This window comes from Sciurus vulgaris (assembly GCF_902686455.1).
Source record: "Sciurus vulgaris genome assembly, chromosome: 16".
NCBI lineage: Eukaryota > Metazoa > Chordata > Mammalia > Rodentia > Sciuridae > Sciurus > Sciurus vulgaris.
In genome coordinates, this window is record NC_136477.1 from 44,764,682 (window position 1) to 44,791,619 (window position 26,938).

The 26,938-nt window shown below is 39.5% G+C and overlaps 1 pseudogene across 1 annotated transcript; it reads right to left on the reverse strand.

Moving 5' to 3' along the window:
• Nucleotides 1-11,667: 11,667 nt before the first annotated feature.
• On the reverse strand, nucleotides 11,668-13,762 carry LOC306646430 (large ribosomal subunit protein uL23-like; annotated as a pseudogene). Its single transcript has 2 exons — nucleotides 13,751-13,762; nucleotides 11,668-12,156 (listed from the first exon to the last, which is right to left on the reverse strand). The product of its transcript is annotated as a large ribosomal subunit protein uL23-like (transcript).
• Nucleotides 13,763-26,938: the final 13,176 nt, after the last annotated feature.

Below are 26,938 nucleotides of genomic sequence, written 5' to 3' on the forward strand. Positions count from 1 at the left end.
AGAGGCTGAGATAGCCACAGTCTAAAGAAGCCTGTGGTCAAAATCATGGAAGACACCATTCGGAATGGCATAATCCAGAATGTCGAAATTCCAGAAGTTGAAAATCCCCTGAGTCTGAAATCCCAAAAATCACAATTACAAAAGATGAAAAGCCTCAGTGTTGAAATCCTGAAAGCTGAAATTCCAAAAATAATGCAATTCCCACTGGAGGAGAATAAAGCTATGTGAGGGGGATAGAAAGTAGAATTCCCAGGAAGGGCTGCATGATACAGCAATGATGAAAACTTTCATTTAAAAATGTGTCTGCATTGGCCTTTCTTCCAGCTGATCAAATTCCAGTAGCTTTTAATGAACTAAAGTCATATTTACCCAAAGAAGCCAACAAAGTTACTAACTGGTTTTGAAATAATTATGTGTATGGTACAATAGGAAGCCACTTACACAAGTGTTACTGCTCCATTCCAGCATTGTCTACACCAAATGTATACTTTGAGTATGGGTGCATAAGGAATGGATTCCCGTGTGCCAAAAACAATGTAAAACATGGCACCCAAGATGGGGTATTTTAATAAGGAACGCTCACATCAATGTTTGTGGATTCACAGAATCTCAAGAACAGTAGGGCCATGTAAAAAATGAATGTGAACATAGTCTGTAAGGAGATCCGTGCCCTAAAAGGAAAAACAAACAAACAAACACGGAGCTATTCACCTCTGTTCAAGACTTCACAGTATAGTAAGTCACCATGGAAGTAGGTCAGCTCTTACAGACTTCCATGCAATTGCCCATAATCTTTCCTTGCAATGTACTTTTTCACATCAAATTTTCTTTTTAGTGTTTTTCTCTTTTTCTCTCTCTTTTTTTTTTCTGTTTTCAGTTTTCTTCTACTATTTTAAATTGTCAGCATTATTGTTTACAATGGCATGCATTCTATCTTTGCATCATCTCTAATCCTGGAGTTACAAGTTCTGTGAAGACTTTTTGAGAGTTTAATTTCATTTTAAACATTTTTTGCAAATTGGGCTTTATAAAAGTGCATTATCACATTTTTTGTGGGTGAGCATTGTAAAAACATTGAAGCTTCCTCAATAAATGAAGATATGTCCTCTTAGTTCATCTGCATTTGTGAAAGATAAAATTTCTCCAGATCCCAGCTCTTCAGACAACTGCAAATGCAGTGGTGTCCCATTGTGGTTTTTGATCAATTTTGTCAAAATACTTAGATTGTCCATCATGTTATTTCAGATGACCACAGTTATAAAGTGAGGTACACACAATTACCATAGTGACATGTATTTATATGTTCTGCTTTTTGATTTCTTTCTTTTTAAATACATTTCATCTGCTCATGACTCCTATACCAGTGTGACGGTCATTAGTACACCTGAGTGTTTATGCTTGCAAAAATATGCATGTTATTACTGCCTATTTTATTGATATAAAATGGTCTGGGAGATGTTCTGTTGCATATTTATGCATTTCTGAAATGAATTTACTTTAAAAAAAAGGTAAATAAATGCCTTCTAAAGAAATTTGTTTCAAGAATTATATTTTTAAGGCTTTGATCTTTCTGGATTTTAGATTTTAAGAATTTTATCTTTGGGGATTGCAACATTTGGGATTGTGTCTTTGAGAATTTTGGTTCAAACCTAGAAGTATGAGATGAGTGAGATAAAGAAGATATAAGCTTTGGACTTGAGATGCTCGAGAGGAAGACTTCCCTACTAGGTAGGAGGCGATATGGAAGGAGACCGTGAAAGGATGGATTGGATGTTGTTAGCCATTTATGAAGACAAACCAGGTAGAAGAAATACTATATGCAAAAGCATAGAAATGAGAAACAAGGAGACACATTTTAGGAACATGGGTACTTTAGCGTAGGTGGAAACAGATGGATTCACTTGGGAGGAAGCCTGAAAAAATGGGTTAGTTGTAGATTAGAAGGCCTTTTCCTGTCTAGGAGGCTAATGGTGCTTACTTATGGTGAAGAGCCAAATAGAAGCAGGAAACACAAGATTAACTTTAATTTCACTTCAAATTAATTTTATATCTGACAATAGATGGCACCATCCTTGCAGATCTATGTACAACTATCTTACCAAATGCGATTCAGCACACATAATTATTTCATTTCCCTAGGGGGGAAAAAAATCTTTACAGAAAAATCCCACCTTCTTTTGGTTCTGATGAGCTGGTACCTACCTTTATGTGAGGACACTAGATTGCAATATTCTTTATTTTCAAGTCTGTCCTCCCCAGCAGACTGTAAGTCTTCAAAGACAAGAGACTGTCTTATAATTCTTTCTACCTCTGCATCTGGCATAATGCCTAGTTCATGGTGAGTGTTTAGTAAATATTTGTTGAATGACTAAATAGAGATTGCTACTATATGGGGATGGCTTCATTTAAATACTCCCCTCCTATCTATTCATGAATGAGGAGATTTCAATGAGAAATTGGAAGGAAAAAGGCTTCTGCAGAGACTTGGTGGTTGACAATAGCTAATTGTTCTACTTTCAGGTGTGGTCGGTTTTTCTCCTACCCACGATGCTTTGCCTCCCAATCTGTTTTCATCGTCCTTCAATGTCCTTGGCCTTATGGTACCTGGTTGCACAGTTACATGGCACCATTATTTGCTCACATTTGGTGACATGTTCTTTTCTAGCAAAGTCACTCCTACAGAGATGGAGATGAGGGACCCCAGGTTATGTTCAGCTAAATCAACACCATTGACAGTGTTGGTATTACAGTGCCTTTCTGTGCAAAAAGGCTCCCCAAAGCTCAATGCAAGTGTGCAGTTTTGGAAAATGGTGAGCTTGAAAAGTGTCTGGCAGCAGAGGTGATCTGATCTTTACCCCAGCACCTCAGGAGTTTCTCTGCTGGTCAGCTCTGAAAACTATGTTTAACATTGCCTCATGACATCCTGTCTTGTTTGCGATAGTTTTATTTATTCTTTTTTTTCTGAGAAAGCATTTGATGGTGTTTTTACCTCAGGGCTCACTTTAGTGTATGGAAGTAGGAAGAAAATTCCACAGCTAGATTGCTTTGTTGTTTGGTTTTTGAAAAAAAGGCACTCTGACATAAAGAGTACTAACTGTTTATTTTAATAAAACTGCCTGCAACGGGGGCAGGTAGGTGGGGAGGTTTTAGTTGGCATCATGATGTGATATACTAGGTGAAACCCTTACCGTGACATCCAGGGACCCAGTGGTGCTCCTTCAGCTACCTCCTGGGCGTCACTGCACTTACGAGGAACAATTTTAAATCACTTTGATTTCAAAGCAATTGGAATCAGGGTGAACAACAGAACACAGTTCTATCATTTTAAAAAATGTATGATGTTGTAACCCTGGAGTTTGGCAGTAGCTGGAGGAAAAGACGCATCTTTGTAAAGCTGGTGAGGCAGACTGAATGGGAGTGAAGGGTGGGGTCTCAGGCTCCCTGGGTCTGGATCCTAACAAAGTGCTTGCTTTCCAGTGTTCTCTTTCCCTGTTAAAAAACCAAAGAGGATAAAAATGACAAACTTTCAGGCACATCAAGCAAAATAACACTCTTAATAAATCAAGAGTCTACAACATGTGTTAGTTACTTGAATTATTATTGGCATGGTTTTGAAGCCAAATACCTGAAATGTTTTGAATTCTATTCTGCTTAACAGTGACCAATCATGGACCCCTGAGTATAATTTCTCTTGTCTCGGTTTCCACATCCGTGGATCGAATGTCCTTGTAGAACAGATGCAAGTCTAAAATGAGAGGCTATCTAAGCAAAATACACAGTAGAATACCTGGCATGAGTAAGCACTCAATGCATGGAAACCACCAGTGTTACTATTACCACTGATGTTAAGATTATTCAAAAAGCAAGATCGATATTTTCCAGAATAAAAAAGAAAAGCTCCTTATAGCCAGTTTTAAGATTCGAGGACCATGAAGTGAGGATCTGATGATTAGATGATACCAAAGCTATAAAACTTCAAAAACGTTAGGTTCTTTTGTTTTGAAATAATGTGTAGGGTTTCCACCTATTTCTCATTAAACCTCTCATAATGTTAAAACTTATATAACAATGGTACTGATCAAAAGTAAGAAATTAAAATTGATCCATACCATTAACTAAGTTGCAGACTACAGAGTCACCCGTTTTCTGCTAATATCCTCTTTCCCACACCAGGTTGCAACCTCAGGATTCCACATCGTATTCAGTTCTTGTGTCTGCTTAGTCCCCTCCAGTCTGGGACATTTCCTCAGTTTATCATTATCCTTCCATTCCTTTCAAAGAGGACTGGTCAGATCATTTTTAGAATGTCCCTACATGACGTTTTCTCATGGTTCAACTGAGATGAAGAGACCGAGGGAAGAATATCACAAAGGTGAGGTTCCCCTCTCAGTGCGTGTGTGAGAAGGCACACGGAATCAGTATGCCTGATAATTGCTATTAACCATGAAGATGGCCAAGAGTGTCTGCCACGTTTCTCCACTATCAAGTTGCTACTTTTCTTTTTCCCTAGTCCATTGATTGAAAGTGAGTCTCTACTTCCAGTCCTCATCCAAGGGGAGAAGAAATAAGCTCCAGCTCTGGGAGGGAGATGCATCAAAGACTCCAAGGATATATGATTGAAGTCACCATGGTAGTTAATAAATAGTTGGGGATAGGGAACTTTGTGGTGATGGAAAGCTTCCCTTAAACTTTCTCCCACAAACGTTAGCATTCGTCAGCATGTTCTACTGGTAATTTTCTATTTCCCTCCTTCCTTCTCTATTTGTTAAGTGGACTTTCTCTAATGAAGAAGTGTCCTGTTTTCTTTGTTTAGGTGCATAGGTATAAACTTATGGACATTTATTTTGTTGCAGTATTGGGCTATCATCCAATACTGCAACTATTATATTTGTTAACTCAAATCGTTTCAATTTCAGCCTTTGGGAGCTCATTAAGGTTGCTGATTCATATTCTTTAGATTTTCCTTTTCCTTTTTTTTTTTTTGGTACTGGAAATTTAACCCAGGGGCACTTTACCACTACGCTACATCCCCAGCCCTTTTTGTGTTTTTTATTTTAAGACTGGGTCTTGCTAGGTTGCTGAGGCAGGCATGGACTGAGACCTCTGAAACTGTGACGCCCAAATAAACATTTCCCCCTCTACATTGTTCTTGTCGGGTATTTTGGTCACAGTGTCGTAAAGCAGACTAATACAGTTAACTACCTACAAGTAGGATTGATAAGTCATGTGACCAATGAGTGTTTAAATTGTGAGAAACTGCCAAACTGTTTTCCAAAGGGTGGACACTATGTCGCATTCCACTTGCACTAGAGTTCTGGTTGCTCTGCATCATGGTCAGCTTTTGAGATTGTCAGTTTTGTTTCATTTGTTTTGTTTCAGCTATCCTAATGTAGTGGTGTCTCATTATAGTCTTAATTTGTACTTCCCTAAAAGTGGATGATGTTGAGCATACTATTCTATCTTCATTTACCTGTTATACTTTTTGACAAAGTGTCAGTGAGATCTTTGCCATTTTAAGTGAGTAGTTTTTATGTTATTTGATTTTAAGATTTTTTTTTATATGTCCTAGATTCAAGTAACTTATTGAATAAGTCTTGGGTCTTTTTATTCTCTAAATAGAGTTTTTCACAGAGTAAAAGTTTACAATTCAGTTTATTTACCTTTATTTAATTTATTTGCCTTTTTCTTTTATAAACTGTGCTTTTGGTTTCATAGCTAAAACACTCTTTGGCCAGCCCAGGATTCTATTAGTTTTCTTCTAGAAGTTTTACAATTTTATGTTTTACATTTAAGGCAATGACCTAATCCGAGGGTTTTGGGGTGTGTGTGTGTGTGTGTGTGTGTGTGTGTGTGTGTGTGTAATATTTGAATGTATATGTTCAGCTTCTTTTCATACTTTTTTACATATGGAAATAAAGCTTTTCCTCACCATTTGCTGAAAAAAACATCTTTTCTGCATTCAGTTTCCTTTGGAGACTTGTCAAAAAGCACGTTGATTATACTTATGTGGGTCTCTCTCTGAGCTTCATATTGTTTCCTGGTGCACGTACTTGCCTTTTATCAGTACCGTGCTGTGTGTATCATATCTGAGTCGACGGCTTTGTCTTTTCCAAGTGCATTTTGCCTTTGCATCTGTCAGATGTTTTTTTTTTGTTGTCGTTGTTGAAAGCTGCTCTTCTAGTGTGAAATGGTAAATACTGAGGTAAATTTTGTTTATCCTTAGAGCATACCTTTCCTTCTGCTGGTCAGTAGTGTTGGAGGTTTCTGTAACTGACCCAGGAGTTGACCAGTTGCCAGATTTGGTATTACTGTAGTTAGCTCCACCATAACTCAGCCTTCAAATTCTGCTGGTCATACCTCCTCTTTAGGCTAGGGCTGGATCACAGAGGTCATTTCCTGCATGTCCACTTCCCTCTTGGATGTGGACCTTCCGTTTGTGCAGCTCTACAAACAGAATCTTTCAGCTCTCCCCTCTTACATTTATCCTACTCCTATAACCACTGGACATTTGTTAGTCTGGTGTTTTGAGAGATGAAGAAGGGAAAGTATTCTCTAACACTTTTATTCATTTTTGATTCTGGGAAGGCCCAGGGTCCTGGGGCTTGCGGGGGGGCGGGGGGGGGTCTGGAGGATGTTGCCTATGCAAACACCCCTGCCCTTGCCCAGATGTGTGTTGGGGCTGTCGTGCATACCTGCCCCTCCCCAGAGACAGAGGCTTGTTTTTGGTTTTCTTCCTCCAGCTGCAATGGGTTTCTGTCAGGGCACTAAGTCAACACTTTTTTGTTGCTTTATCACAGATTAAAGTATTTGTTCTTTCAGGAAGAAGGTTCCAGGAGTCTTGGGTAGTGGCTGCTGATCCTTACTCCTAGAAAACCACCAGGAAGGAAGCTTTGAGCAAAAGGAATGAGAGCTACAGGAAGCTAAAGGATCAATGACAAGATCAAGTTCACATTTTAAAAACACGTGGAGTCTGGCTTGAAGCAGGGCAGAATCTGAGAATACCAGTTATAAAGCTCTTAAAGCAGAGTAAAAGGACAATTTGTCATCTTAACAGTCAGTATCAGAATTCCTCTCAGGGAGGAAGCTGTCTCCATTTAGGAAAATCCCTTGATAGGCCATTTAGGTGTAAAACCATAGACCGCCCACACTAGAGGACAGAAGTAGGATTCAGCTGAATTTCTAAACAGAATAAAATGAAATGAATTTGAGTTTGTTTTGCTGAAATTGATGAGTGGTGGACACAGGGGCAGGAAAGCAGGTTGACAGTGATTCCACCAGGGCATCTGATGGGGAGATGCTATCCGAGAAATACCCCAGGCCGGGTAGGGCGGGGGACCGGAAGTGCATTTACAAAGAAGGACATTTAAAATTCTAATACAAAATGACTGGGCTTCCATGATGTCGATGTCTTCTGTAGCCCAGAATTTTCAACAAAGTCAGCCCCACAGGAGAGAAGAAGTCCAAGAAATTGCTATTTGAGTGGCACATGGGGAGTCTTGGGGCAAAGGGTTAAGTCAGCACCCATTGAAGTCACCAGCAGTAGGGCAGGAGGGAGGACCAGAGAAGCCACTGGAATGAACAGACTCGGGTTAGTAAGAACTGCATGCCAGACACTGAAGGATAAGTAATGCCCCCAAAAGAAAGAAAGCAAGCTCTGGGCCATTTTCGTAAGTCAGAGACTCAGGTGTTTGAGACAGAGTGATCTCAGCCACCCCTTCAGTTCATAGTCTTTTAAGAGAGTAGGAGAATTTAGACCTGGTTAATCCCTAGGAATGAAGTGTGTATATGGGCTATCTGTTTCTCATAATATCTAATTTTAAATATCATGTATTCTTAATATGGATATATGTACTTCAATTAAAAACATGGCACACTGAGTATATCCGAATCGGTGGTTTTGGTCTCCAATATAGCAAAGAAAGTAACAGTGTTAGGCTAATTTATTCACACCACTTCGGGTTATTTTAAAAAGTGGTATCTCTGAAAAAGAGAAAATATAGTTGAGGTTACTGTTGGAGATAGTTACTCTTGGAGAAGATAATATACCACTTATGAATTGTTATGTTTAGAAGGAAATAAGTGTACCCCAGAAGGAAAATTGGGCATTTTCCTGACGACTGGGATAAAAACAGAGAGATGGAGTCTCTCCTCCAGGTGGCTTGGGATTATGGCAATGCATTGAGCCACTACTCCCAAAATGTGTCCTGCAAAGCCACTTGAGTCCAACTGCATATAACATATCACTTGCAAACGTCAAATTGAGTATAAAATGCCAATTATTTTACACCTGAGACACAAAAGCAAGACATATTACAAACAAGTGTATTTTGGGAGATTCTTTCAAAACAGTTAATCACTAACTTTGGCTCATAGTCTGTTGTATGAACTTCAGTACCAAACAAGAGGCAGTTGGAGTTACTGTCAACAACAGAAGCACTACAGAAGAAAGTCAAAATTTTTAAAGAAAACCTCCTGTACATTTATATTGTAGGAATACTTCTTATAAACAAGGGAGAAAATGTCACTAAAAACTCAAGGTATTATTCTTGGAAATATTCGCATTCACATTGTCTTGTTTAACTTTTTTGGCTCCAAAATATCTCGTGCCCTTTACTAAAACCAGCATAAAGAAATTATATTCCTCTGAATTCCCTTGAATTTGGTCCATAAGAGGGATATAACACCAGTGTCAATCCAAGTACATTTGAGAGTGAGAATTTTTAAAATTAATCCTGATAGACTTAATGCTCTTGAGTGTCTGTCTTGATCTGGTTCCCAGAAGCAGACCTTGACATACGGATGTGAGTTTAAGAAGTGTATTTGGAATATGATCCCAGGAAACTCTGGTGAGGGAATGGGGAAGTGAGACAACAAGGAAATAAAGCCACTAACACCAGTATTCCCAAGCAGACACTCACTGCAGACATCTGAGACCCAAGGCTTCTGGGAAACTGGGAGATAAGAGTTTTCCCAGTCACCCAACCGAGGACAGCAGCCCGCATGCATGTCCTGAGCACTGCCTCTGAGGCTTGAGCTTTTCAGTTTGCCCCTTGGTTGAAGCATGCATCTTCCAGTGGCGTGCAAGCATCTCTTGAACAAACCACAGAACTGTGGGATGAAGTCCTCCAACAAGTCAGGGGTCAAATCCTTTCTATAAGTGGTTCCGAGGCCTTCTACCCGTGGCAGGCTTCTGTGCTTCTGCAATAAGCACCTTAAATTCTTTTAGGAAGGGTGAATTAGAACTGTGCTGTCAGGCAGGGAACATCAATCGGGGATTGAATGTCTGACTAGCCTGTATGAGGCCCTGGGTTCCATCCCCAGCACAGCAAAAGGAGAAAGGAAGGGAGGAAGGAAGGAAGGGAGGAAGGAAGGAAGGAAGGAAGGAAGGAAGGAAGGGAGGGAGGGAGGAAGGAAGGAAGGAAGGAAGGAAGGAAGGAAGGAAGGAAGGAAGGAAGGAAGGGAGGGAGGGAGGGAGGGAGGGAGGAAGGGAGGAAGGGAGGAAGGAAGGAAGGAAGGAAGGAAGGAAGGAAGGAAGGAAGGAAGGAAGGGAGGGAGGGAGGGAGGGAGGGAGGGAGGGAAGGAGGGAGGGAAAAAAAAGGAGATTTAAAAAAAAAAAGGAAGTGTTGTTCCCGTCTGAGCTCATATAAAGTTCATACAATTGTATTTTAGGAAATGAAGAAAGAAGAGATTGGAAAAATAGATACTTCTAGTACAAAGGGCATCAGACACCAGAAGTAGGAGAAACAGAGTCAGTGATGTGATGTCCATTCCCAGCCCCACCTTAAAGACTGGTGCCTGGCCTCTGTGTCTCATGGGAAGAAACCAATGAATTCTGGGAGGCAACAAAGATAAGAAGCTTTATTCAGCTCTTATATGAGAAACTGTGACACTCTAATGAAAGGAGTCTTGGTTTTTCTGTATAAAGCACATTTAATCCCACAACTCTGAGGACCACAGGGAATCTAGCACCATTTTGACAGCCTGAGGAGGATTTGAAGATCTGAAGGCAGCCCAGGAGGCAGCACTCCCTGCCTGGGCACCAGTCATCTCAGCATGTGTTCCAGCCTCTGTGACCAGGATGAGGCACCCTTTCAAATGGCTTCACTGGCAACCTGTCACTGAGGAGGGTACAGTTTAAAATATGGGAGAAATCTTAATGGGCACCAAAGACACTGTCAAAGACTCTTGGACATAATGAGAAGCCTTAAGGAGGAATGAAGGTTAGAGCTGGAGAGAAGCAGGCAGGGTATCAGTGATGGGGGGAAGAATGAGATGAGGTCAGATACTGGGTGAGGAAGGTGCTGATACACACATCCTGGTGGCCCAGGGTGGATCAAAGCTGGAAGAAAGTTCATGGGGGAAGAAATCAAAGATCCAGGGCATGAAGGAGACACCAATAGAGGCTCTAAGATGGATAAGGAATAAGGATTCCCTTCTTCAACAGATGCTGATGGAGCATCCAGTATAAGCCAGGTATTAGTCTACACATCAGATACAAGGCAGAAAGTTCTTACACTCACATTTAACACTGTTATATTTATTTGGTGAAATGGTGCATAATATTAGACAATTTGTCTATTTTTATACATATTTATAAATTGCAAAATACAGTCCTCCTTCAGTATCCATGAGGAATTGGTTCTATGACATTCCTGCCCCTCAGTTACTAAAATCTGAGGATATTCATGTTCCTTATATATAATGGCATAGTACTTTCATAGAGGTATAAGCATCCTAATGTATACTTTATATGAAGTAAAAAATCTTTATAATACCTAATACAGTGCAAGTGCTATGCAAACAGTTGCAATACTGGTTTATTTAGGGAATAATTATAAGAAGATGAGGTCTATATGTGTTTAGTACATATGTAATGTAAAATGTTTTTGATTCACAGTAGGCTGAATACTTGGATGCAGAATCAGCAGTTCTGGAGGATCAAATGTAATAATTCTCTCTTAAATTGAAGATTATTCTCTTAGGATTAGGAAATTTTACAAATAGAATATTCCCAGGGTGAAACAATGTGTCAAAATGTAGTGTGCACCATTCACACTGAATAGACTGAGTTATTTGTTGTAGTCTGTGCCTTCACTGATGGCAGGTGATACAACTCTGGCCAGCCAGACTTATAGGGAAGTGAATGAAGGAATCTCAGGAATAAAAAGTTTCCTCCTGTATAAAAAGAGGCATTAAATGAGAAATTTCCTCTTTTTCACCTCTCCACATAGTTTGTGAGGTAGTGAGTGGGACCTAGCACTCTGGCAGCCATGTTGGAGAAACTGAGGATGGTGGGAAGGTTAGATGCAAAGAGCCTGGTACATTAATATTCCCTCTGGTCAGGCAGTTAATAAAACTTGGAACTTTTTGCTTTCTGTGCTCCTGTGTCATGAGTATATAAGTTCTCCTTGTTCAATCAATTTTTAATAGTATTCCATATTTTAATAGTATATTTTGACTTGCAGTCAAAAGCATGCTATCTGGTGGATTCCATGCATTTATGAAAGGATCAATCAAGAGCACCTCTGAAACCTTGGTACCAAATGTTCAAAACTGCCTGGATGGTGTTGCTAAAAACTAAAGTGTTATTTCTTGACCTGGAATGAATCTATTTTTTTATGTTGGAAAAAAAAAGGGTATATTTAGAATTAGATAACTGGACTCTGTTTAGGTGATCCCAATTTTATTGGCTATGTCCAAAGCATCAAAATCAGAAGTCAGTCCAATGTATGCCTTCTTCTCTCCATCAGGCCTGATCAGGGTATTGACCTTGGCCACGTCAGTGTCGTAGAGCTTCGTTACCGCTTGTTTGATCTGTTTGTTGGCCTTGACATCCACAATGAACACAAGTGTGTGGTTGTCTTCAATTTTCTTCATGGCTGACTCAGTGGTCAGGGGGAACTTGATGATGGCATAGTGGTCAAGCTTTTTTCCCCTGGGGGTGCTCTTCCAAGGATATTTGGGCTGCCTCCAGAGCCACAATGTCTTGGGTCACCAGAAGGCGGATGACTTGAGGATCTTCTTTTTATGGCTGTGGAGACCCTTCAACACTTCCTTCTTGGTCTTCAAAGCTTTTGCTTTGGCTTCAGCTTTGAGAAGGGCAGGAGCTTCCTTCTTAGCTTTCAGCACCAATCTTGGTGAAAAGCTGGAATGAACCTATTTATTTAATGCATTCCAAAGACTGATTTTCTTTGGTTTATTTTCATTTCTCTTGAAACAAGAGCCTTGTATACTTTACCATATGGCTAAGGGGAAGTTGTAATTTTTACCACTTGACTTTTGGATACACCAAAATGTTAGTTGAAGGTTTTAATAGAAGAGAAGAACAAAAATAATTCAAGCCCCAATATTGTCGGGAACCATATTTGGAATTCCTCATGGGGAATTTTCCCTTTGGGATAATTTGCTTAGTGTCAAGTCACTTTATCCCTTATCATATAGTTTTAAGGTGCAGAGGATGCCAGACCCTTTACAGAGATCCACCCCACCTCACCTACTGCTCTGCTCCCATCCTGCTGGCAACTTGCTCCCTGGAAGAATTACCTGCCAATGTTATTTTATGTAGGAAGCAATTTGAGACAGTAAGACTCACTATTATACTCTGACCTTCCTTCTCTTATAATGCCTTTTTATTACCATGAACCAAGCCAGAAAAATGCTTAACACTACCTTTGAAAAGCAATGGAAAGAAAGAAAGAAAGAAAGAAAGAAAGAAAGAAGAAAGAAAGAAAATAAAGAAAGAAAAAGAAAGAAAGAAAGAAAGAAAGAAAGAAAATAAAGAAAGAAAAAGAAAGAAAGAAAGAAAGAAAGAAAGAAAGAAAGAAAGAAAGAAAGAAAGAAAGAAAGAAAGAAAGAAAGAAAGAAAGAGAAAAGGAGTAAGGAAAAGAAACAACCAGCTTCCCTCAGTGTCAGGCTTTGTTGTAACATTGTGAAGACCTTTCAAGACTTTCCCATGTAAGTTATGTCAGGAGGAATCTCCAAATATATCATATGATGTGAATTGTGGATGACAAATGGCCTGGGTTTCCCATCATCCCAATGTTGTCAATTTGGCCTTCCTCCTCACTGACTCAGGACAGACAGTGGGACTCCAGCCTCAGGCCTGCATTAAGTATCATATCCAGTAAATGAATTTATTTCTTTTACTATTATCATTGAATCAGGGAGACTTGGGGGGAACACTGGCTTGGAAGAACATTCCTGGTAGCTGCAGATAGTGCTACTTTCTTCCTGGAGTCCCAATAAAAATGGGGGGAAAAAATAGAAAAAAAAAAAAAAAAGATGATGAAGAAGAGGACAGAACAGAAGGAGTAAAACATCACCTCAGTTTTATCATTCCCCTCCAGGTTTTCACACAAATCCACCGCATGATAAAAATCCAGCACTTGCTCATCAGCGTGGGACAGTGTGGAGCCAATGAGTCCTCCACCTCCACCTGCTCACCCTTCTCGGAACCACAAAGTCCACAGATGACAGGATGGGCGGTATCTCTGGCGCTGGGTGCCAAACCCCTTGATCCAATCAACTCCCTTCCTGAAATCTTCCTTCCTCAGATGTGGCAATTGCACCGCCTCACCTTCCTCCTCCAAGAGCTTTGTTAACTTTCCTGATTTGTTTTCTTCTGCTTAAACACTCCAAAATCTGCTACTGTGTAGTACCTCACAGAAGAACAGATGCAGTTGGGTGCACCTGGGGACAGCTGCGGTCTGGACTCCCGGCCCCCATCAATTATCACCCCCCTTACACTCACCCTCCCCTCCATCACGTTACCACCTGTGCTTTGTGTGTTCCTGAGATTCCTTGGGAAAAAATGCGATGAGTGGCATGCAGGAGTCTCTCTGATTCCCACATCGCAGAGTCTCCCCTTCCAGCCCTCCCTTTCAAAAGCTAATTGTAAATGCAGATACAAAGAAACGCCTCCAGAAAGCACAGGCTTCAAGCCCAACCCAGACAAAGGTGTAGTGGCTGCCAGAACTTCAACACGATCCGATTTCCGTTTCAGCCATGACTTTGAAAATCCTGCAGGCTCACAATTCCCCTTGTCTTCAAGGGCAGAACTGGGCCTAAGCAGGAGACAACCACTGTGAGTCTGAGGGCCGCCCAGCAGGGCAAGGTTGTTCAATATATTACAATTATTAAAACACCTGTGCTAAATAACCTGCTCCACTCTGAAGTGTTCCCGATTCTCTGAAATGACTCATTTCTTAACTAAGTTGGCTTTATTGATTGCATTTCAGTCGGCACTGGAAAATGAGGGTAAAGCTGGGTTCCAAACCTCTTGAAGTTATTGCTCACCTGCATTGCAAGGCATGATACATCTGCTTTGAAACTTCTTGCTCTCTTATGCTCCTGCAGTTCTAGTGAAAACCCACCCAAATAGGCATGGCAGAAGAAGGTAATATAAGCAATCTGAAGAAGCCAGATGAGAGATGAAGAGCTACCATTTACTTGGATTGTAAGTAGAATGGAAGGAGTCTTTCTTACTAACATTAGAAGCTTTAATGAAAGATAATATGGGGATGAACCATGCAGGAATGAGGGAAATGCAGTTCTCAATGAATAAAATCCCTCCTGCTTCTCAAGATGTACTGAGTGTCCATGTCATATGCTTAGTCTATTTTAAAGCAGCTGGTCACTTAAATCAAAAATCACACAGATGGATGAAAAGTTCTCACAGGATTAAGAAATGTCTTTAAAATATCCACGGCCACATGGGTTCTGTGGCCATTGGCAAGGCTAGGACTTAAGCCTCTTTGCCTGTGAGCACACAGACTCCTACCATTCCAGTAGACTTCTGGCACTAGCAGTGTTTTTGCTTTCTTCAAATGCAATTTCTTCTTTGCAAGAGTTTCTGTCTGAAAAAGCAGGACTCAATTCAGGAAGAGACAAATGGTATAGGAACTAATGGATGGACGATATATACAGATTCTAGGGATATTCAATTTTTGTTAATCTCTCTAGTACAATGTGAAAATCCTTGATTCCTCCTCATGGGAGGGTTCTTGGTGGGGCTTTGAGAATAGCTATGGTTTTGAGAATAGCTATAGTTGTACCCACACTTGAACTTGAGCATCTCTAGACTTATGTTCAAACCAGACAAAGACACATCAAGTCCCTGTTTACAACACTTTGCTTATTGCCATAGAAAAGTAACCTGGGGGTAAATAAGTGGATGCTATTGATGCTTTGAAATGCTTCCCTCTAGCAACCTCTAACATATCATGAGTGCTTACTGTGTTCCAAGAGGCATGCTAAAGAATTTATAGAAAACATTTCATTTATTTCTCTCAGCCAGCTGGTGCAGAAGGCACTCTTGGTTTCCCTACTCTACAAATGAAGAAGATAAAATATGGGGTATTTAAATATCTGCCTCCAAAGCCATAGAGCAAATAAATACTGGAACCAAAAGTGGACTTTCACATCCAAAGCCTGTACTCTACTACACAAGTCACCAAAGAGAAAGCTAAACAGTTACTTCACAAATAAAAACTGTTTAACCTCATGAATAATATTAGAAATGTAAAAGACAACAGCAATGAAATACCCTCATCTTTCTCAATGAAACTATTTACAATGATAACATCTGGCTAGTGGAATTGTGTTACAAGTGTTTTTAATTTATTTTTATATTTTCTGGATTAATAATGTATTATTTGTGGAATCTACATAGTTTTTTGTTTTTGTTTTTGTCTTTTGTCTTAAGAAGAAAATCTCTGTATTTATTATCCAAATGTCAACAGAGTTTTTAAAAAGCTATTCATAATTGTGAAAATAAAATTAAATTGATTTTATAGATCAGCACATCTCAACTAGATTGCATAGGCAGATACAGATTTGGGATCGGTTATGAAAAATTAACATTTCTCATTACAAGTAATACAGAACTAAAATTAGAAAATGCTTTGTGAATTCAAAATTACCCCTTCGATAACACTTCTCTTACTCCCTCAGGTTCCAATATGCTCTTAGGAGTAGAGAGAGATGGAAGGGATCAGGGTTCTCACAACCTGAGGAAGCGTCTGTCACCCACAGCCGATGTTATCTGAGGGGCAGTCCAGAACTTTCACGGCATCCTCAGCAGGATGAAAGCAAATTGTAATAGCACATCTCTACCCTACAAGCTAATGGGGTAAGGGTATACAATTATAATATCTGGCCTTAGTAAGAACAAGGGTCAAAATCTGGCTAATATGTGCATGTGAATTGCCCTTCATCAAGTGGCTTCTGCAGAAAATAAAATTGGAGAGTAAAAGCTACAGGCTAGTCAGGCTACTTCCAAACTAAGGGCTTGAAGTTCCACCCTGCCCCCAAATACTTATAGTTTCATGCTGAACTACCTAGGTTCTTGAAATTTTGAGATATACTCACAAATTAAGGCCACTGATGATAACTCCTTCCCTTTGTCTGCCTCTTTCTTCATTCATCTTACACTCTTATTCAGATTTCAGAGAGTAGACCACAGGGGTTCTGAATCCAAGCATGCAGGTTCAAGCTTTCTGGGTGTCAATCAATACAGCTCTGTTTCATGAGCTCACAGTCTAACTCCTGCCAGTCTTTAAAAAAAAAAAAAAAAAAAAATTGTAGCTTGGCCAAAGGAACTCAAAAGAAATTATTTAGCTAAGTTTTTCTGCCAATGTGGCAAAAAATTGAATTGAAACATATGCTTTACAAGAGGCAGGTCATTGGCATGCTTCTGGACTGCAGAAGCAAGTACTATGTAGCATTAAACCATTCTACTGCAGCAGGCTTTTCCTGTTTCTCTCTTCATCCAACAATTGTGTGAACTGATAGTGAGAGGCATGCTCTTTGACAAGATCAAAGGTGTTGAAAACATGGAAGTACCAATGAATGAGTTTCCACCACTTACAACAGGATTAAGCATTCATCAGAGAAGAAAAATACTACAATTCAGTTGAGAAAATGGGTTATAATTCAGATATAAAATATTTGGAATATATGTCCATATCTGAAAAATGTAATCTACTTCTATGCTATTTTATCAGTGTTATCCCACAGAAATCACAGGTTTCTGTTTTTAAACACTGTATGTTAATATAAATATTTACATTTGTTTGGGTATAAATAACTATTTGTATGTGTGTGTGTGTGTTTAAGTACATATAAGGGTACATATCATAATGTGTTATAATTCACACCAAAGTTAGCCTGAAGTGATTTTGCATACCAAACCATATTTTATCACTTCAGTAAAAATATTTAGTGAACACCTTGGTATGTGTAAGGTCTTGTGCTTAGTGCTAGAAAAAGACATAAGGATGAACAATAAAGTCAATATATATGCTCTCGGGTTGCCTACTATTTATCAGGAGGTTAGAAAGACAAGTAAACAAACCACAAGTAGGTAAACTTAGCCAAGTGACTAAGTAATAGAGAGGTAAAAAAGCATGTACAGATGATGCATAGATTGATACATATTATGTACAGATATAGATTATATATAGACACAGACCTAAAGATGAATATAAATCAGGAATTGTCAAGTTTTTTCTACACAGAGTCAGAATTGGAGAATATCATGCTAAGCAAAATAAGCCAAACTCAAAAGAACAAAGGCCAAATATTTTCTCTGATAGGTGGATGCTAATTCACAATAAGGGGGAAGTTAGGGAAGAATAGAGTTACTTTATATTAGGTAGAGGGGAGGAAAGGAAGGGGAAGGGGTATGAGGATAGAAAGGATAGTAGAGTGAAACAGACATTATTACCTCATGTACATACATGACTGCATGACCGATGTGATCCTACAAATATACAATCAGAAAAATGACAAATTATACTCCATTTATGTATTATTTATCAAAATGCATTCTACTGTCATGTATAACTAATTAGAACAAATTAATTAAAAAAAATAAAAATAAAAATAAAAAACAAGTTCGTCTCTGTGGCCCGTACTGGACACTGGCACTGTAGCCTAGCATCCTTACACAATATATAAGTCAATGGGTGTCCCTGCTTCCCAATAAATTTTATGGATAATAGAATTTGAATTTCATAGAATTTTCACATGTCACAGAGTGTTCTTCTGATTGTATTTTTTCCCAACCATTCAAAAATGTAATAATCATCTGTAGCTCATAGGAGGTGGGCTAGACTCAGCCTGAAGGCCTTAGTTTGCTATTTCTTGAGAGAGACACAGAGAGAAAGGAAGAGATAGAGATCATAACCAATTAGGGTATGAAAAGTAAGAATGCAGGAAAAAGTTTCATGGAGAAATGGCTTTTGAAATGCCTCATGAAGGGATATAACTTTGGGGAACTTTGGGGAAACTTTAAGGAAAAAATGGTCCTATGGTGGGAAAGGTGATGAATGAGAAAGAGAGAAGTGATTTGAGAATTGCCAGGCCAAGGAGTCTAAGGAGGCCCTGAAGAATCAGGGAAATATTTTAAATAAGAGGGAAAAGATCTTAGAAGTTACCCCATGATGGAAGATGGAAGGACTTGGTGAGGAAAGGGATGGAACTGTTACTATGATCCTGCTGAGTTTTGATAAAGACTAGCTCTTCCCAAGTAGCCATGGGACTGAGAATGAGGCAGAGAAGTCCAGGGACAGTGTTACATCCTGCAAACCTGGTGAGAGAATGGATATGGCGTATGAGCAAAAGGAAGGAAGCCAAGTTGCCCCATGTTTCCCAGTCTGGAGGAAGTAGAAAAGGTGAAGCCATGAAAAAGAAAGCAAAGGAAACGGAAGGAACTGTTTTGGAGGGATTTCAGGAAGGAAGGTGAAAATGTTGGGCACGTCAAGGCAGAAATTGCAAACATCCAAAAGCAGTGGAGTTCCGCCGTCTGGAAAGTTGTTTTCCATGTACGGCCTGTCTTCTCTAAGCTGCAGGCCATTGCTGTAAGGTCATGAATAGTTTGCAATGATTTTAAATCATCATAGTGTATTACCTCCCAGCAAAATTTGTGTGTGGGTAGGATAGTGCTATCAAAGCCTGGGCCTACCATGTGATTGTCATTAATCTCACATGTCATGGAAAGTAGAACGTTGTCAGTATTGGCTAGGGAACTTCAAAATTCCAGAGGTGAATGTAGCCAAAACATCTGAATAACCAAATATTGGACTTTGTTCCCACCTTACTTCTCTGAATTTTGATCTTGTTAACTCCAAGTTTGGGCCTGGAAAGGGAGTTTGGATTTGAGTTGCAGTTTGGGAATCAGTAGCACATACAGGAAGAGTGTATAAGAGAGGATTCTATAATGATGAAATTGTTCTACATCTGAGCAGTTCCATATGATAGCTATTAGACCATATGTCCAGTCAGTACTTGCAATGTGGCTGGTATGACTAAGAATCTTAGTTCTATGTTTATTTTATTTTTTAATTTTTTTTTTATTTTTATAGACGGCATTTTGATTCATTGTACACAAACGGGGTACAACTTATCATTTCTATGGCTGTGCATGATGTAGATTCACACCATCATACATATACATAGGGTAATACTGGTCTGTTTCATCCTACTGTCTTTCCATCCCCCACCCCCTCCCACCCCATTTTCCTCTACACCATCCAAAGTTCTTTCATTCTTCTCTTCCCCTCACTCCTCCATGTATTTAATCAACTCAAACTCAAATAACTGAATGTGGCTAGTGGTTATCCTTTTGGTGGTGCAAATCTAGATAACTGTAGCTGGAAGAGTGGGTAAAATAATCCAGTAGCTAACACAAAAAGCATATACGAAACCCCCTAAAGAGGTGGAATTTAAGGGGAGGAGGAGGTAGAGGAGCCAGAAAGGAAATTATGAAAGGAGGTGGGTAGAACACTACCAAAAATAGCTTAAGAAGACCTAAGGAGGAGAAAAGTTTTAGGAAGGAAAAGTGGCCCAGTCTTATCAGCAGAGATGCAACATAGACCAGGAAACACAAAGATGCTGAGAACATTTCCACAGACTGTGGCCATCTGTGATCACTGGTGATCTCTAATACCTACTGAAGTGTAGTGGGTGGGGAGAATCAAATTTCAATGGGTTTAGGAGTGAACAGGTGACTAAAGTTAAGATAATAACAATAGAACTACCAGTACAGCATTGTGCCCAAGAATTAGTGCAGAAAAGAAATAAGTAAGACAAGACACCCTTTTCAAAATTATGTGGAGGAGCATAACTCAGAGTTACTGGAAAGAGCAGACTGGAAGGACATGAAATGACAGTATGTCCTGAATTCTAGGATGCCTTCAATTATAAGGTACACTGCCAATTTAATAACAGCTTCCTTAGGAGGGGAAGGAGAAAACTACCACTTAACACGCACATACCAACTCTAATAGCCAGACTTTCTAGACTCAACAGACTGCATTACATACAAAGGAAAAGCATTTTCCTTTAAAAAAAAAAAAATGTATGGCTTTTCCTATTGGAGGAGGAGATTCTCACTTTGTGGATAGGTTCCAATCAATATTATCACAGATTTTCATAGAATTCTGGCTAGACATTCTTGTGCAAATGGGAACTAGAGTAAAAGACACAGGAAGGTTGCCAAAAGGAGGAAGAATTTCAGAAGAACAAAGAACAAGGGACAAGAAGAGGGGCAGGTTGAGTTTGATTTTAAAGAAGAGTGGAGACATCACATGATCCTATCATCCCTGGGCTCAGTTAAAAAGAATCGAAATCATAGGAATCAAAAGCCACTATGAGTTTGTGTGCTTCTGAAAGGCCACATGTGTCCCCACAAAAGCATCTGTTGGAAACTTCATCCCCAATGCAACAATGTTGAGAGTAAGACCTTTAAGAACTAATTAGGTCAGAAGGGCTCTGCTCCCTTGAATAGATGAGTGCCATTATCTCTGGGAGTGGGTTTTTTATTTCAAGAATGAATGAATTTGTTATAAACGTGAGTCCCCTTTTCTCTCTCTCTTGCTCTCACTCTTGCACCTCCGCCTTCTGCCCTCTCACCAACCAGGCATAGGAAGAAGGACTCTCCCAGATGCAGCTTCTCCATCTTGGACGTCTCAGCCTCCAAAGTGGAAGAAATAGATCTTGTCCCTTCATGAGTTCTCCAGTCTCAGGTATCTGTTTTAACAGCATAAAACTAACTAAGACACAGGTTACCTCTGCTTTCAGGTAAAGCTGCTCTTGAACTCTGGTGTCAAAGGATTTCCACCAAAGGTGCTGCCAGCATCCTTAGAGCTGGCACAGAGACAGCCAAAGGAGACGAAAGCCATCTCCACTTCTCCTTTCCTCTCCCACCCCATCACCAGGCCCCCACTCCAGGGCCTGCAGCTTAGAGGCTACCAGGAGGGCTCTCTCTTCACCTTCATCTGTGCCACGCACATCAGCAGTGCATCCAGCTCACACCTTCCGGCTCTATATACAAGTTGAGAAACATTCACTTTTTTATTAAAAATCGTAGACTAGCAAGAGCATTTCCCCCCTTTTTACTGGTGCGTTATTCTTGTACATAATGGTGAGATTTGCTGTTAACATATCTGTACATGCACACAGTATAACAATGTCATTTGGCCAATATCACTGCCCAGAAGTGCAAAGACATTTTTTGAAATACCCCTAATTAGATATCTGTCTTCAGACAAGTATTTGCTTAACCCTCTTACAAAAGATGATTATTTATTTCCTTTTTGCCAATCCCTTGGGACAGAAACATGACACTCTGCCTTGTTTGTTTGCTGCAGGATTCTATCCAGATGTTGCTTATCCAGAACAGAGACTCGTATTTTTTGTGGCAAAATGCACCAACTTTGACGCTGGAGCCTTTGTTAAAATGTGTACTGGATTTGGATAAACACGTCTGGATCGCTAAGTTTCTCCCAGCAAATCTTTTAACATCTTCCTGTTTCTTTCTTCCATTTGTTCTATTCATTTCAAAAATAATATTATTCTTTGCCCTTTTGTCCAGTTTGTTACTCTGTCTTGTATTTTTTTTTTTTAATTAGGGAAGTTTAGTGCAACATGCTATGCCTCTGATTTTAAATGTCGACAGTAAAGCTCTCCAAACTCACGATTTCCATGGCAAATGTAACTCAGTCTCATTGCCGAGTCACAGAGGCACGAGCATTAACATTTTATGCTATATGACAAAATACTGCACTTTTGGAAAGGGCCAAAATTAATGTTACTATGACAACTCCAAATTTCTGACTTTTATGCATGTAAAATTTCAAGGATATGGTTGCATTATAACACGAGGTTGTTTGTAAAATCTCACTTGAGCACTAAGATATTTATTACAAGTTCTCACTGAGACCAATAGAAAGGGTCACCCCCCTCCCCATACCAGTGCCCATCAGTGAAATAGATGGTAGTATATACGTGGTTGCAAAATGTTATGAAATCGATTAAAATCTTATTTCTTTTCATAGCTGCTATACTTACAAACACATATATACAGTATGCAGCACTAGATATAAATACAAATAAAACATAAAGAGAAAACATATAAAATCTCATAAATATACAGTATCCTGCCTTATCAATATTCATTTATGCATATCTCTGCACTCACGCATTAATAAAAGCACATATATTGGATTTGAATGTGTGAGGGATGGGGAGGGAAGCTGTAATCAAGATCTTCAAGCTCTCCTCTTCATGGAGAAGTATTACATTATCTCTCTCAGTCTATTATGTTTTCTGAAATTTCCAAATGTATGTTTTGGCCTCTTCAACTTTAGTCTTTTGCATTTAAGTAATGAGAAAGTTAAGTGCAATAAATGGATCACTCAAGGGCATTACAAAGAATGTTTTGATCTATTTAGAGCCTTTAACTTCAGAGCAAAGGCCTGGTTTAGTGTGACCTTAGCGAATTCAAATTGTTTTGTTTCACTAACAAGTGAAGCATATATTTCAATAGAATTAATGTATGACTGGCTTCTCAAAAAGACTCCATTTCAGGGGGCCAGAGGACCTGGTGTCTAAGCTCCCTCAGACATATTTTTAAGAAAACATTTCAGTATAGGGTCAATTGATGAAAACTGGAGAAATGTAGCTCTATTTGTGGTGCGGGGGAGGTTTGCAGGGTGTTAATAATTAGCAGTGCATGTGCAGTTTTGTTGTGGTTTTTGTTTCTGATTTGTTTTGTTGTTTTTTAAAACAAAGTGCTGGAACCTTTTTCCAAGTTTTCTGGACTTTTCCCTAACATACTCTTATAGTGTTCCCCAGGGTATACTCGAGTACAGAGCCCTATGCTCTCTTCTTGTGTGGTCACTCTTATGATTGGGTCAAACCCAGCCATGAGATAAAATTATTTACTGTTTTCTGGGATTTCGTGTCTCTTCGGTGTCTTCCTTTTCTGTGTTTTTTGCCATTCCTTTGGCAAACATGAGAAATGCACTAACATCCTTAAGAAGAGCCAACTGCTTTATGGAGCCAGGATGGATACGTAGCAAATTAATTCATTAGAGTTATCATCCTATTATTGAGCCAATCATCTGCATAAACAAGACATCCTTAGTTTATATTCACTTACGCATGCCTGTGAGTGAATAATTGTGAACCTGTTTCTTTTTTCCTTTCTAGAAAGAGTTTAGAAGATATTGACACCGTCCTTTCCATGTGTCCTTACTGAAACAACAGGAGGAAGGTAACTGGGGCCAGTGGCAGTATACGGCACAGAGCCAGGCTTCCAACACAGACACTATAACAAGCCTCAGAAATGGAGCCTTAGACTTAGTAATGTAATAGCTCACGTTTACTGTGTGCTTTTCAAGAACAAAGTGCTATCCCTGATGCTTTACAGTTGCATGCTGTAGTTCTCAGGGTAACTCCATGAGGCTAGATACTATTGTCCCCCACATGCAGATGAGGCAGAGATGGAAGGGCTAACTGGTTTCCTCACATTCCTATAAGAAAGTAATGGATCCAGGATTTGAACCCAGGCAGTCCGGCTCCAGACCACCCTACATCACTCTGCTTGCCTTAACTTTATCAGCTCCATGTTTTCAGCACAGAGCCTGAGGCACCCCTTCTAGCATTCTCCATCTGAGGACAGATGGGTCTTCCACATAAGTGAGAGATTTTAAAGAAGTTCCTCTCACTTAAGACAACGAAGCCTCCTGCATGCCTCCTAATCAAATTTACATCTGCGCCCTTCAATCAGTGAGAGATAAGAGCACCAAACTTTACCATGCTTAAGTTTTAATGGTACGATTTTTTTTCTTTATAATTTTGCAGGCATTTTTTTCTTATTATTGAGGGACAAATCTCTTATTGAGGAAAACTTTAAAATAACCAATCATTCCTGAAAATTACTCCTGGTCATAACGCCATAGTAATTAGCCTTGTAGCCTATTGCTTTCACATATTTTCTGTGGATATTTTCCACATATTTGCATAGTCATTGCTAATAATATTTAATTTCCAGGAACTAATCAGCAATATGGGAAGGACTATGCTGAGTTTCGTAGGTATCTTACTTATTCACTTCATGGCATAAGTGTGTTAGGCAGCTTTTTATCATTTGATACAAACAACTTAGAGGAGGTTTATTTTGGTTTATTTTGGCTCACAGTTTCAGTTTTCTGTCCAAGGTCAGCTGATTCTCCTGCTCTGGGCCTGAGGTGAGGCAGAACATCATGGTGGAAGCAGGTAATGAAAGAGAGCTATTCAACTCATGACAGCTGGAAAGGGGAGTGAGAGAAAGAGAGAGAGAGAGAAGGAAAAAGAGAGAGAACATGCAAGAAGGAGGTAGAGGCAAGATATAGTCCCCAAAGGCCATGTCCTCAGTGACCTACTTCCTCCAACCATGCCCAACCTGCCCACAGTTTCCACCACCTCCTAGTAGTCCATTCAAATTATTAACCCATCAAAGAGATTAAGCAGGTAATGAGGTCAGAGCCCTCAGGATCTCTCATTTCTCAAATGCCCCACCTCTGGGCATTGCTTTTGGGGGACAGTCCAGATTCCAACCACAGCAATAAGCTTCAGACAATTTATGTTATTCATTTACAGTTCAATGCTTGATAATTCATGATGTATAAAATTTAATTTGCTAACAACTTGTACATTTATTTTTTCCATTTTTTATTATTATAGATAATACTGAAATAGACATCTTTTGTGTTTCAGATTATTCCTCAGACGGACAGGACAGATTTCTAGACATGAAATTACTAGGTCAATGGGATGACCTATTTCAGCCTCTTTTTTGTAGTTATTGCCAAACTACTTCCCAGAATCTTTCATGCAATTCTTGCTAGGAGCCTGAAACACTTTGTGAGGCAACTGTTGTTTGGGAAGATTTATTTAAGGGATATGCTATCATCCCTGTTATCAAATTAAAGCATTAGAAAGTTCCATGTTTGAAACTCAGTAATGTGGCCCTCTCAGAACAACTTTCCCAAAGCCAAATTTCAAGAGTATGGCCTCAGCTTTCACTGAGAACAATCAAGATCACGTCCATGTGAAAGAAAGAAAAAAAATGGTTAGAAGCATTGTCAGTAGTCAGTATCTTTAAAATAAAGGCAAATAATCTTTGTTCTAACTGGCATACATTCATCTTTTTCCATTAGAAAAAGATATAATTTCACTGTAGCTTTAACATCCAGAAACCCAGCACTAAAATATAAGTAAATATCCTAGAGTAGTCCACAAAGAGAAATACAGACTTTTCTTTGGCAAAATACTCTGGCCACCGTTATTCCCCTGCCCAGCCTTCCAATCACATCTACTATTGCTGTAAGTTTACTCTTTAGGAGGGCTGGGGATACAGCTCAGTTGGTAGAGTGCTTGCCTCCCATGCACAAGGCCCTGGGTTCAATCCCCAGCACCACCAAGAAAGAAAAAAAGAAAGTTCACTCTCTATTCTAGACAATTTTAAGTCCCACCTTTTTTGGTGACTATTCTCTTTTCTTCCACATCCTTTTTACATGCACGGTCTCCTTATCTAAAGACCTCATTTGAGTCTTACAAGCTGGCCTATTTTCTTTAGTGGCCTTGCTATGTCTAACTTGATGCCTAGGTCATAAGCCCTCAGAGGGCCTCTCTCATGTCTGTAATCTATAGGAATACTTAGAGAAGAGGGTCTGATACCTTAGGCTTATTTAGTAATCTGTATGGAGTCCATTGCACATTCTCTAGGGAAATACAGTGAAGGAAGAAGACCCAATTACTACCTCCTTGTAACCCTTCCAGGACTTGAAATCCCTTTACATCATAATAACCTCTAATAAAGGCATAGTCACTGAAGCTAGCAAGTCAATAGAAACATAAAACTGCTAAACAGGTCCCACTTTCCTTGTTAGAACTATAGCTTAGTACAAGATCTCAGCTAGAATTTACTGAGTGGTTAGCAAAAAACAAATGTTGACTCAGTACTCATTGTATGTACCTAACCTCTCTCTGATAGAAGAGGACCTTTCTGAAAAACCTCTCTGCAGTTTAGTTAGGGTTTAGAAAGTTATTTCTGTAATCATGCATCAGAAATCCTTCCACAACAGCTCTACTTCTGCTAGAATAAGTATGTTTTGTGGATACATCTTTGGAGAGTGCTTGTGTTGTTCTATGGAAGGACATTATTTTTCAACATGGAAGTCAACGAACTAGCTTATGCCCTTTGTGTTCCCTAATCATTTCCTCTCCAATTTCCAGAATTCCTTGAATGGAAGTATTCACTTTGTAAACTTTCCTTTGTTAAGTACCCATTTGACCTGTATACCTCTGTCAAGAACAGAGTTGTAAAATGTGGTTAAACAAGTCACTTGAGGAAAAAAATTTCAGGGTCAATGTTTAAGTTGGCCTAGCAAAGGAACAAATTCACTGAGTGAAGTCACCAGGTAATGAGTAGGTTAGAGGCAATTGAATTTCATCTCTGGAGAAGTCTCAGTACTCTTGGGAGGACTAAAGAAGGAAAACAGACTTGTTGATCCAAGAGGCTCTTTAAGTCTCTCATACCTCAAGTGTAGAAATGTCCAAAGTTAAGCATTGAGACAAGAGGAAGCAGCTTCAAAACAGGCAGTGAAAGTTC